This window comes from Camelus dromedarius, chromosome 2, assembly GCF_036321535.1.
Source record: "Camelus dromedarius isolate mCamDro1 chromosome 2, mCamDro1.pat, whole genome shotgun sequence".
NCBI lineage: Eukaryota > Metazoa > Chordata > Mammalia > Artiodactyla > Camelidae > Camelus > Camelus dromedarius.
In genome coordinates, this window is record NC_087437.1 from 31,716,638 (window position 1) to 31,730,596 (window position 13,959).

General features: G+C 31.4%; 1 protein-coding gene across 9 annotated transcripts in view; it reads left to right on the top strand.

Annotated features, from left to right (window-relative positions):
* LEKR1 (leucine, glutamate and lysine rich 1) overlaps nt 1-13,959 on the top strand; it is a 224,444-nt gene that overhangs the window by 98,173 nt on the left and 112,312 nt on the right. The gene's annotated exons all lie outside the window — the stretch shown is intronic.

Here is a 13,959-nt window from a genome sequence, read left to right on the forward strand (position 1 = left end):
GCATTAATATCATATTCATTTGACTTAATAGCATATTCTCATAGCTGATAAGTCTTTCTCTTCCTCTGTCCTTACTTTTTAAATATGTATTTGGTGGCAGTTATTTTTCGATTTGAACTTTAATATCCTTTATTAATAACCTCTAATTCAAAGACTCTGATAGATATCCAGTAAAGATTTTCTCTTCAAATCTGTATACTTTTCTTTCATATTTATTCACAGGCAGTTATTCTTCTACATAAACTTTAAGATAATTTCATTCAATTCTAATCCCAGCAGGGATTCTAATTGAGATTGCACTAATTTTTTTAATACTAATTTTTAGAGACTTGACAGTTTTAGTGATATTAAGTCTTCTTAATATTATAAAAGTTTATTTTATAATATTTATACTAATTTTTAGAGACTTAGTTTTAGTGATATTAAGTCTTCTTAATATTATAAAAGTTTTCTCAATCAAGAATATGGTATGTCTTTTCATTTCTTTAAATGTTTTATGTTCTTTAATATGATTTTATAGTTTTATTTGACTATGTTTTTTTGCCATTCTTTTAAAATTTATGACTATCATTTTTTAATCTACTGTGAATGAACTATTTTCTCTATCTCAGTGTCTTGGTATTAATAGAAGAAAGAAAGGCTATTGATTTTTCTGTTTGTCTTATATCCACTAAATTTGCAAAGTTCTCATTTTAATTCTAGTAGTTTTTATTAATGTGTCTTAGGTTTTCTAGTTATACAATTATATCACCAGCCCCAACATCCCTCCAAAAGAGTTTATCTATTCTTTTCCAGTGTTTATATATTTTATTTTTATTTTCATATCTTGTTGATATCTTATTAAATCCATTTGAACTGTTAAGACTGTGTTAAACACTGATGGTGACAGTGATCATCCATGTCTACTTCCTGATTTTAATTGAAATCATTTGGCATTTTGCCACTTGGAATTATATCTGATGTTTGGTTTTTGGTAAATATTGTTTATTTTTAATCAAATATTTTCCTTCTATTCCAACTTTACTTAGATATTTTATTAGAAATGCTTTTGTATTTTGTTAAATGCCTTTTCAGCATCTATTCATATAATAGCTTGTTTTTTCTCCTTTAACCAACTGGTAAAATGGATTAGTATTACTAAATTTCCTGATATTGAAGCATCTTTGTTTTTGTGGAGTAAATCCTACATAACTTACTTTTTCTATATCATTTTCTACATGGTTATATTTTATTTATCAGTTCAGTACCTATATTTATAAATGAGAATGGTCTATAATTTTTATTTATTACAGGGCACCAATTCTTTCAGAGTTTTGTGTTAAAATTAAGTGACGTTAATAAATGAATAGGTTTAATAACATTTGATTATCAGTTTTTTAAAAGTTACATAAAACTTGATTATGAACCCAGTGATCATTAAGATTCATTTATGAACTCATCTGATTCTGAAGCCTCTTTCAGTGGTAGTTATGTAATATTTCCAGAGTTTTCTGTAGTAATTTAGCTATTTAAATCTTCAGTTCTTCTCAGTTCAGCTTTGATTATTTATATTTTGACAAGAAATAATTCTTTTTATCTAGATTTCAGATTTGTACTCATAATATGGCATGTAATACTCTTATTTTTAAAATATCTGCTCTGTCTGTGGTTATAACTCATTTCTGATTTTGAACATTGTCTATTTTTATTTATCTCTTATTATTTATCAGACACCCAAAGAACTAGCTTTTGAATGCTTTCTACTACTTTTATTTTCCATGACATTACTTTTCACTTCTATGTTTATTACTTTTTTCTTCCTGGCTTCTTTTTTGTTTTTATTCTTATTTTTCAGACTTCTGAAGGGACTTCTAAATTATGTTATTCCTCATCTTTTTGGTTTAATAATAGAGGCATTTCAAAGTATAAAATTTTTTGCATAAACTTTGTGTCTCATAGCTTTTAATATGAATTATTTTCCTTTTCAATGCTATCTAAATACTCTGTAATTTCTCATTTTTTCCTTAAGTCGAAAGGTTATCTAGGAATATATTTCTTAATTTCTAAGTACTTAATTGCTTTGGAAGAGAGTTACTTTTTTATTATTTTTTTAACTTCAGGATATTCTGATTAAATAATGTAACATAACCTCTTTGAATTTTTTAAGCTTTTCTTTATGTTGAGTGCATGATCAAGTTTTGTAAATGTTCCTTATAAGTTCAAAATAAAATATATTTCTCAACTTGATGGATGTAATGGTAACTTAGCTAGGGGTAGGATACTTGAGTTCTTTTTTCTCAGTAGATTGTATATGCTAATGGTTTGACTTCTAGCTTTCAGTGTTGCAAATGAGAAGTCTGCTGCAGCTCTGATTCTTTTTCCTTTAAAGATAACTCATTCATTTACCTGGAAGCTTGTTAAGTTTCTCTACCTCTTGTTTTTTCTTTTTTTTTTTTCCCCATGGGACCTCAGGAACATTCAGTTGAATCACTCATAATCATTGGTTCATGACATATTATATACTGGCCAGGACTACATATAGTGTTGAATAGAATAGGGTTGGTGGGCATCCTTGTCTTATCCACAATTTTACAAAAATATGAAGCTAAATAACTTTGAGATTTAAGCAGAAATTATTATGAATGTAAAATAAAATATCTGGAATTTAGTAATATGGAAAAGCACTATATCAAAAACTTGTAGGATGCAGTCAAAGCGGTGCTTTGCGAGAGATGTAAAGCTTTAAATACATAAGAACAAACTCAGAGAACATAGAAGAAAAAATACAGTAAAAATAAGAGCAGCAGTCAGTGAAATAGAGAACAAAGATACAGTAAAGAAGATCAATAAACAAAACATTGATCAAAGAAAATAACAAAATAGTCAAACCTCTGGCAAGTTTGATCAGAAGAAGAGAGAAGATACAAATGAAAAATATAACGAATGAAACAGGAGCAATGACTACAGATAAAGAGTAAAAGCTGACTCCAATTTAATCATCAAAGGCATTTATCAAAAGGATATTATTTAGATGTTCAGAATCTCTGAGAAGGTGATAAGGAGAATGGGGCCTAGAGATGCTTAGAAAACCATGAAGCTAGAACTGCCATAAGAATCATTGGGTGAGGTTGCAGCTGTTGTGTTCTTAAAACACCGGACACTTGGTCCCCTCGCCCCTCCTCTGGTCCTGCACCAGCTGATCTCAAGATGAATTCTCTACTGCTTCTGCTGCTTAGTGTCAATTGTACCTATGTCAGATCTTGAGGAAAATATTTTAAAAATTAGCCTGGGAAGAAAGAACCATGTTTGGCCACCTAGCTCTAGCATAGTTAGAATGTGTTGTTATAGGAGTGTGTAGCAGCTGTACAAATGCCAATGTATATTTTTAGAACAGAATAGCAAATCCAGAAGTAGCATCAGATTTTAATATAAGGATCACTAACAGATGGAAAAAACCCAAATTTTGTAATAAGTGGCATATGGATAACTAAAACAAAATAAACCAAATACACCAAAATAAACCTCAAATTATATAGGTTAAAAAATAACAGAAAAAAACTAGCACCAAAAAAAAAAAAAGATATAGAACTTATCCTAATCACAGAGTGATAAAGCAGCACTTTGAAAATAGCAAAGAGTAAGATTGACAGATCTTGTCTATAAAAATGTAGAATCTCTGACTTCAAAAAGTGCCAACCAACCTAAAGTTAGAAGATGGGCAAAAAAAATTTGTATCATATATGGTATGCAAAGGTTAGTATCCATACCATATAAAGAATTTATTCAATTGTTTAAGAAAACTCCAAGACCCCAAGCAGGCAAATGGTTGAAAAACAGAAACAGACAGTTAACACAGGAAATATGATAAACAAGAAGGAAACATTCAATTACTAATAACTAAACAAAAATAAAACATTTACCTCCTTTTAAACTAGTACAGACTTTAAGTGATAGTTTCTCTTCCTTTGGTGATAAAAATTATTGTGTTTTTCTAACCCATAATGCTTGTGATGAAGTAATCTCCATCTTATGAATTTATGTTAGAAAACTGCAGAAAAAATATTTATATGCAAAGATCATATTTTTAATAGTGAGTGATTAGAAATAATTTATCCTTAACTCTAGGGAAATGGGTAATAAATTACCATATACCATAACTTGAAACATTATTTAGACTTATGACAACATGGGAAATGCTATAATTATTACATAGTAATAAAATGCACAAAATTCTGTGTATATTATAATACAGTTATGTCAAAATAGGTGTATTTGTCAATAGAAACCAGAAGAGAACATGAAGATATGAAAATAAATTTTAGTGTGATGGAAATATGAGTGATTTTTCCCGTTATTTATTTTTTTTCTGATTTTAACAATAAACTTTCTTCAAAAAAGAAGAAATCTCTACACATATTTCAAGACTTAGCTCAGATTCTACCTCCTACAAAAACAACAACAACAAAAAACACCTCACCAAAACAGTATAATACTGGTTAGCTATGGTTTTTATACTCATTAAGTCCTCACCTTTATTAAGTGCAGTCTATATTTAAATCAAAAGTACAGGTCATTTATTCAGTTCTTCATTTAGAGGTCATATAGTTATAGATGTAATACAGGCTCATCTAAAGGATGGTGTAATTACAGAGCAAAATGGCACATAATTTCAAGACTAAATTAGGGTTTCATTTTTGCTGCTGGTGTTGAATAGATTCACTGCATGGGTAACACCCAAACTGTGTTAGCAGAGAAAGAAACCACCTTAAAAGGCTGTTACTTCTCTCTTGGTTGAAACCATTGAAAATTTGTAGGTCAGAGTGGACAGGATCATTAAAGCTTCTCTTAACTAGAGATGACAAGTTTCTATGAACCTATTCATGAAGGGCACCAAGTTGTTTTTTGTTTGTTTTTGACTCCACAACAATCTTATTCCCATGTCAAGTTCTTGTAGAAACTGTCAGAATATTTAGAAAAATGTTTATTAATGTACCTTTTGCTTTATCCACAAATACCCTTCTGGTGAACTGATTGCACTGACATTTTGTTTCTTTCCAATTCATGTTGCCAAAGTGGTTACAGTGGTTTAGGAAAGCTATAGAACTGAAAGTGCAGGAAAGACAGCAAATTTTCCATCTCAGGTCTTGGTAGTGTTCTAGTCCCGTACTAGATACACTTTCTTCTCCCCTCTAGGGTCCTGGGACTTTCACAGGTGCTCCCACCTCCAGAGGTCCAAGCCAGCCTCTCCGCTCCCCTCCCCTTACTACCTATTTTCTGTTTGGTATAGTCTGCTTTTACCTCTGCCCACTATCCATTGACCTGTTCACTGGCCTCTTACCACAACTCATCTATTCCCATTTGTTGGCGTTGGGTTGATCATATCCTGGGAATAACTTCATTTTTTTCAGCAAATAGTTATTTGGCATTTACCATATGCCAGCCAACTGGCCTTGTCTTCACTTTGATTCTCGGTGACTAGGTGCTCTCCAGGTCTTCATGAATCTTCACTGGATGTCTGACCTTCTAGCCCCATGCTGGTTATATGTGCCAGCACTCTTATTTTTAGCCATTCTTGGCAGCTTCTCTTAGTCCTCTATATTGAAAATATGTTATAAATTTCTCTAGCTCCAAGTTTGTTGTCATTCAGATTACTTTGTTTACTTTTACTTTCTGTACCATCTTACGACTTCACTGTCATAACTTTCAGGAACTTCAACTATCTTATTTCTTAGTTGGCTTTCTTTTAAATGCATGCCTAATATTTCTATTACTAACCAATTAATATGCTTAAGATTTTATATTATCTTGATAATATCTATAGATTTTCCAGTTTATTAATATCTTTTCAGAAATCGTATCAATTATTTGAGAAGAGGAAAAGCCACAGGGCATATATTCTCCCTAGATAAATCATTGGGTTAACATAATGGGCATAGCATTTTAGATTGTCTTTGGGTAAATTAAAATAAGGGCAGACTGATAAACTACTCATCTCTTGAGTCTCCCTGTGTCTTACTTTTAAGAAATATAATTGTTTGTTCAAAGTATACAATAAAAAGTATTTAAATTCACTTTTTGATGTGGCTTTTTACTATTAATGATCTTAAATCCAATTCTAAGTATTTGCATTGTTTATATTTCTTTCAAGTCATTTTACTGGCTTCGCCACAGTTGCAGAACCAGCTGTAAGTGATAAACATCACAGTAAGTTTTCCTTTCTAATACTAGTTGAACATCTTCCCTTCTATTTTCCTAGCCTAATTCTCTGCCCCACCTACTATCCCCTATTTTCTCCTTCAGAGCATTCAAACACTTCACTATTTCCCCTGTATCCTGCCATCTGTTAATTCATTTCACTTGAACTTCTATAGTGTGGCTGGTTATTATTTATGCTCTTAGTTGTTCCTTATTCTCTCTTAAGTTCTCTCTTGTAATAAATGAGTTAACACGTTATACTTTTTGATTAACATGAAACATATTTTTTATATTCTGAATTTTTAAACCTGTACTGAATACCATGTCATTATTGTTTCCTTATAAATAAAATTTATAAATTGTTCTAATATTTTATATTTCCATATCTCTTACTTTTAGAATAAATTTCTCTTTCTCCATTTTGAACTGTGTAACTATCTCTCTGTTGTGTCTTCCAGCCTCTACCCCTGACCCACATTTCCCACCAGTGTGGTACTAATTGAAAGCATGCTAGGCCAAGAATCAGAAGATGGTGACCCTCCACATATTAGCCAGGTGACTCTGATATGCCATTTAGCCCTGATGAGTGTTTTTCCACACCTGGGTAACTAATGGTTAAGCTAAGGCTTCAGAGGCCATTTCGGGTTCTAATAGGTTGTAATTCTTATTCTAATTCTGATGCCTTTCGCTTGTTTCCAAAGTTACATACATATTTGTATTTTTACGTTGATACATTTTTTTCTTTTAAATCACCTTGAACAATTTCAACTTTGATTCAAGTATATAGTCTTTATGATCATTACTTTCTTACATGAAAACTTTAACTGTTTTGCCAACATTTTCCCTTTGTTTGTCTTTTGAAACACAGATGCTTGAAAATTTGAATACATATGATAATTCTAGTTCATATATTTAATAGTGGTTTAAAAGTAAATCATAGGCTCTAATTAACAGCCTAACTCTTAATGCCAAAATGTTATCTTTTTCATAGGAAAGTACACATACAAAATAAAATTTTGGAGACTAAATTCTTGGTTCCCTTTTAAAGATTTATTTACATAAGTTTTTTAATTTTATGCTCAGCTCACACTAATATAACTTCCAAAATGCATAATTTATCTCAATTGCTAATACTCCTCTCAGAGGTCACTGTGACCCACAAACCCGTCCACTTAAATGATTTTCCTTCCACCTGGTAGAATACAGTGTCCTTTACTTTTGTCAGCAGTTACAAATATTGGAAGACAGAGTTCAGATAAATCACTTTAGCATGAATATTCTTCCTAAAATTTATTTGACCAACTTTCAGATTTATTCCTAGTGAAAACACTTTTGGATTTTTTTCTTTCAGAAGACTCTCTGGTATAATATATAATACATAAATATTTTAATGAAATTACTTTGCACATAATATTTTAACATCCTAGAATTTTTAAAGAACAGTCTTATTGAAAATATTTTAAATATCAAAATTCACATATTTTAAGTGTACAATTCAGTGGTTTTTAGGATATTTATAGACTTGTATAACTATCACCATGATCTAATTTTAGAGCATTTATGTCACCTCAAAAAGAAACCTCATGGTCATTAACAATCATTTCCCTTACCCTTCTGCCCATCCCCCACCAATCATTAATTTACTTTCTTTCTCTATAGCTTTGCCTGTTCTTGACATGTCATATAAATAGAATCATATAACACGATCTTTCCTGTCTGGCTTCTTTGACTTGGTATAATGGTATGTTTTTTGACTTTCACTCATGTTGTGGCATGTATAAGTATTGTATTCCTTAATTAGTAGCTCCTCTGTTAAAGTGAAAAAAAATCAAAATGAGTGATAGGGTTCAATTAAAAAAAATACTGATCCAGGAGTCAAACACTTCAATTTTCTGGCAAGTTTATGTTTTTTTTATGGGACTTCTAGGTAAGTTATTACTCTCTTTGACTCAGTTGCTTCACCTGTAAAATGGGAATATGATAGTCTTCCTTAAATACTGTGGAGTATTAGGAGAATCAACAGTATAAAATGTAGGAACACAAAAGAACTAGACAAATAGAGAATATTAAACTGCATTTTAAAGTGGTTTTCCTGGAGTGATAGCACACCAAATGATTATATTTAGGGTAAAAGTATTAGAATTTCCTTAAATACACCTTTAATAACCAAGGAAAACTGTACATATTAATTTCTGTTTGCCCAAAGGTTCATTCCACTGATTTATTTTCCAGTCAACACTGATTAGTTCTAACAGCAGTTTGACTGCTCTTAGAACAAGTTGCTGAAGAAGGGAGTGGCTATGATTAATTCAGGAGTCATCTGTTGCATAGCAGATGGAAGAGTCTCTGAACAGAGTTCCACTGTGACCTTACCTGTAAGCCATAATTTTCACAGGGAGTTCACTGTGATGAATTGACCAGCCTTTATGATTCCTTTTGAAGCTTTGAACTCCAGGAGGAATAATACAACTTTAGCTTCCAAAAAAGGAGAAGTGCTGATTTTATAAACAGAAAACCAAGAAGGTTTGCAGTGATCCTTAGTTTTACTAAATCCAACAGCTCTTAAAAGAGGCTAACTTATTAAAGGGACACTGTGGGATGCTTCTGTTTCCAAAAGCAGGGAACTGCAAAAAAATACAGTTCCTAGGGACTGTAGACAAGTTGCAAACCAGATGGTCTTAACTAGAACCCAGAGAGTCCTTTTTTAGAACCAGGTCACCATTAGAATATGGAATCTAATAAAAGGGTGTCCTTTAGAAGCCACTTGGGCTTTGATTACTTGAGACATATAAGATTATATCTGTTTCCTTTATTTTTCATTTGCTTCTAACTTTGAGCTTTCCTATAAAGATTATCTCTATTTACATATTATCTCCATTTTACAAATGCTTAAATCTTGGAATTTTCTGCAGTGAACTTAGGCATACACTCTTTAAGATGGATATCTCTTCTCTGAGACTCCTTTCTCAAGCTTTGAGATAGCTGTAGTTCTGGTTTATTCTCTAGTCATACTTCACCTCTGCCCTTGCAGCCTTCTTCCTCTCTTCATTCTTCCACTCCAGTGTGGTTTTCCTCTTTTAAGGCTAGATCTTAGCCTTTCTGGCTTTTCTTTAACTGCACCATCTCCCTCAGGACCTTGCGATAAATTTTAGACATTTTGTTTCAATCCTATGTAATCTGTCCTGTGCCTCAATTCCTAAATCCACCTCTCTCAGAAAGATTAGCACTATTCATTCTTTTTTTCATTATTGAAAGATGGTTGCCGTAGAATACTATGTTAGTTGCAGGGGTACGACATAATGATTTGATACTGCTACATTATGAAATGATCACCTTGATGTCCAATAACCATCTGTCCCCATACAGAGTTATTAAAATATTTTGGACCATCTTTCTTATGCTGTATATTACATCTCTGTGACTTATTTATTATATAAGTGGAGTTGTGCCTTTTAATCCCCTTCACCTATTTCACCACTCACCCCTTCCCTCTGGCAACCACCCATTTGTTCTCTTATGAGTCTGTTTTCATTTGGTTTTGTTTGTTCATTTTTTTACATTACATATATCAGTGCAATCATGTGGTATTTGTCTTTCTCTGTCTGACTGATTTCACTTAGTATAATACCTTCTAAATCCATCCTTGTTGTCACAAATGGCAAGATTTCATACTTTTTATGACTGAATAATATTCTATTATATATATATATATATATACACACACACACATACACCATACCTTCTTTATCCATTTGTCTATCAAAGGGCACTTAGATTGCTTTCATAATTTGGCTATTGTAAATAATGCTGCAATCAACATTGCAGTTCATGTATCTTTTTGAGTAAATAAAATTGCTAGATCATATGGCAGCTTTTAACTTTTTGAGGAATCTCCATACTGTTTTCCCTAGTGGCTGTACCAATTTACTTTCCCCCAATACTATGCAAGGTTTCCCTTTTCTCCACAAGCTTACCAATACTTGTTATTTGTTGTCTTTTCGGTAACAGTCATTCTCACAGGTGTCATGTGATATCTCATTGTGGTTTTGTATTTATATAATTCCCTGATTACTAGTGTTGTTGAGCATCTTTTCATGTGTATGTTGGCTGTCTGTATGTCTTCTTTGGAAAAATTGTCTATTCAGGTCCTCTGCCCATTTTTAATTGTGTTGTTTGTGTTTGATGTTGAGTTGAATGAATTCTCTGTATGTTTTGGATATTAAACCCTTTCACATATATGATTTGCAAACATCTTCCATCGAGTAAGTTGCCTTTTTGTTTTGTTGACAGTTTCTTTCACTGTACAAAAACTTTTGAATTTGATGCAGTCCCATTTATGTATTTTTGCTTTTGGTTCCATTGCCTGAGGAGACAGATTCAGAAAAGTACTACTAAAACCACTATCAGAGAGTATACTGCCTATGTCTTCTTAGAGTTTTATGCTTTCAGGCCTCACATTTGAATCTTTAATCCATTTTGAATTTATTTCTTAATATGGTGTGAGAAAGTGGTCCAGTTTCATTTTTTTTTTTTTGCATGTAGCTGTTCAGTTTTCTCATCACCATTTATTGAAGAGCCTATCTTTTCCTCACTGTATATTCTTGCCTCCTTTGTCATAGATTAATTGACCATATAAGCATAAGGTTATTTCTTGGCTTTCTATTCTGTTCCATTGATCTACCTTTTTGTGCCAGTACCATACTATTTTTATTATTGTAGCTTTGTAGTGTATTTTGAAATCAGGAAGCATAATACTTCCAGCTTTGTTCTTATTTCTCAAGATTACCTTGACTATTTGAGGTCTTTTTTGTTTCCATACAATTATTTTTTCTAATTCTATTAAAAATGCCAGTGGTGTTTAGGGATTGGATTGAATTTGTAGATTGCCTTGGAGAACATGGTCATTTTAACAGTATTAATTTTTTCAGTCCATGAGTGTGGTATATCTTTCCATTTGTTTGTATCATCTTCAATTTCTTTCATTGATATCTTACAGCTTTCTAACCACAAGTCTTTTACCTCCTTGGTTAGATTTATTCCTGGGTATTTTATTCCTTTTGATGCAATTACAAATTAGAAATTGTTTTCTTAAATTCTCTTTCTGATAGCTCATTGGTAGTATATAGAAAGGCAACAGATTTCTGTATGTTGATTTTATATCCTGTAAATTTACTGAATAAATTTATTAATCTGGTAGTTTTTTGTGAAATCTTTAGGATTTTCTATGTATAGTATCATGTCATCTGCAAATAGTCACAGTTTTACTTCTTCCTTTCCAATTCTGATTTCTTTTACTTTTTTCATTGTCTGATTGCTGTGGCTAGAACTCCCAATACTATGTTGAATAAAAGTAAATAGAATGAGCATCCTTGTCTTGTTCCTGATCTTAGAGAAAATGCTTTCATCTTCTCACCATTGAGTATGAAGTAAGCTATGGATTTGTCATATACGGTCTTTATTATGTTAAGGTATCTTCCCTCTGTAGTCACTTGGTTGAGAGCTTTTTTATTATTATAAATGGATGTTAAATTCTGTCAATAGCTTTTTCTGCATCTCTTAAGATGATCATCTGATTTTTATTCTTAAATTGTTATTCTTAAATTCTTAATGTGGTGTATAATATTGATTGATTTGCAGATATTGAACCATGCTTGCATCCCTAGGATAAATCCCACTTGATCATAATGTATGATCCCCTTAATGTATTGTTGAATTTTAGTTTGCTAATATTTTGTTGAGGATTTTTGCTTCTATGTTTATCAGTAATAGGCTGTTATTTTCTTTTTTTTTTTTTTTCTCCTCTCTCTCTCTCTCTTTTTTTTTTTTTTTGCTAGGTGTCTTTCTCTAGTTTTGGTATCATGGTGATGCTGGCCCCCTAAAATGAGTTTTGAAACATTCTTTCTTCAATATTTGGAATAGTTTGAGAAGGATAGGTGTTAACTCTAAACATTTTGTAGATTTTACCTGTGAAGCCATTGGGTCCTGGACTTTTGTTTGTTGGGAGGTTTTTGTTTGTTTGTCTTTTGTTTTTGTCTTTTGTTTTGTTTTTACTGATTCAATTTCATTACTGATAATCAATCTGTTTATATTTTCTATTTCTTCCTGATTCAGTCTTGGGAGATTGTATGTTTCTAGGAATTTACTTATTTCTTCTACGTTGTCCATTTTATTGGTATATTAATTGTTTGTAGAAATACCTTATAATCCTTTGTATTTCTGTGGTCTCATTTGTAAGTTTCATTTCTAATTTTATTTATTTGGGCCCTCCTTTTTCCTTGATGAGTCTTGCTAAAGGTTTATCAATTTTGTTTATATTTTCAAAGAACCAGCTGTTAGTTTCATTGATCTTTTAAACTGTTTTTTCAGTCTCTATTTCTTTATTTCCCTCTGATCTTTATTATTTATTTCTGGTAACTATGGGTTTTGAATTTCTTCTTTTTCTAGTTTTTTTAGGTATAAGTTTAGGTTATTCATTTTAGAGTTTCCTTGTTTCCTTGTTTTCAAATCCTCCTTAATTTCTTTAGTAATTCATTGGTTGTTTAGTAGCATATTGGTTAGCCTTCACGTATTTGTATTTTGGAATTTTTTTACTGTACTTGATTTCTAGTCTCATACTGCTGTGGTCAGAAAAAATGCTTTATGTGATTTCAGTTTTCTTAAATTTATTGAGACTTTTTGTGTGGCCTAGCATATGATCAGTCCTGGAGAACATTCCATGTGCACTTGAAAAGAATGTGCTGTCTTCAGATGTATATGTATCTATTGTTCATTTGGTTTAATGTGCTGTTTAAAGCCAGTGTTTCCTTACTGATTTTTCTGTCTGGATGATCTGTCCATTGTTTAAGTGATGTTTTAAGTCCCCTACTATTATTATATTACTGTCTATTTCTCCCTTCATGTTTGTTAATATTTGCTTTATGTATTTAGGTGCTCCTTTGTTGAGTGCATATATATTTACAATTGTTTTATCTTCTTGTTGGATTGGTCCCTTGATCATTATATAATGTCCTTCTTTGTGTCTTGTTAAAATCTTTTGTTTTAAAGTCTATTTTGTGTGATATGAGCATTGCCTCCCCAGCTTTCTTTCCATTTTCATTTGCATGGAGTACCTTTTTTCATCCCTTCACTTTCAGTCTCTGTATGTCTTTAATATCTAAAGTGAATCTTTTTTAGACAGTGTACATATATAGGTCATTTTTAAAACATACTTATTCAGACTTTGATTGGAGCATTTAATCCATTTACATTTAAAGTAATTATTGATAGATATGTACTTATTGTCATATTGTAATTATTTCCTGGTTGTTTTTGTAGTTCTTTTTGTTATTTTCGACTGCTTTTGTTCTCTTCCCTTCTTATTTAATGACTATATTTAGTGTATTGTTTGAGTTCCTTTCTCTTTGCTTTTGTGTATCTATTATAGATTTTTGGTTTTTGGTTACCATGAGGTTTATATATATATTATTTATATATATATAAATAAAATATGATTATTTTAAGTTGATCTCTTAAGTTCAGATGCATTCTAATAACTCTGTATTTTAACTCCCCTGCAATGTTCAATGTTTTTGACACCATGTTTAACATCTTTTTGTTTTATGTATCCCTTAACTACTTATTGTGGATATAGATGATTTAACTACTTTTAATCTTCTCACAAGCTTTATTAGTGGTGGATCTACTCCCTTTTCTATATGTTTACCTTTACCTGTGAGATTTTTTTTCTTTCATAATTTTATTATGTTTAGTTGTGGTCTTTTCTACTTAGAGAAATCCCTTTAACAT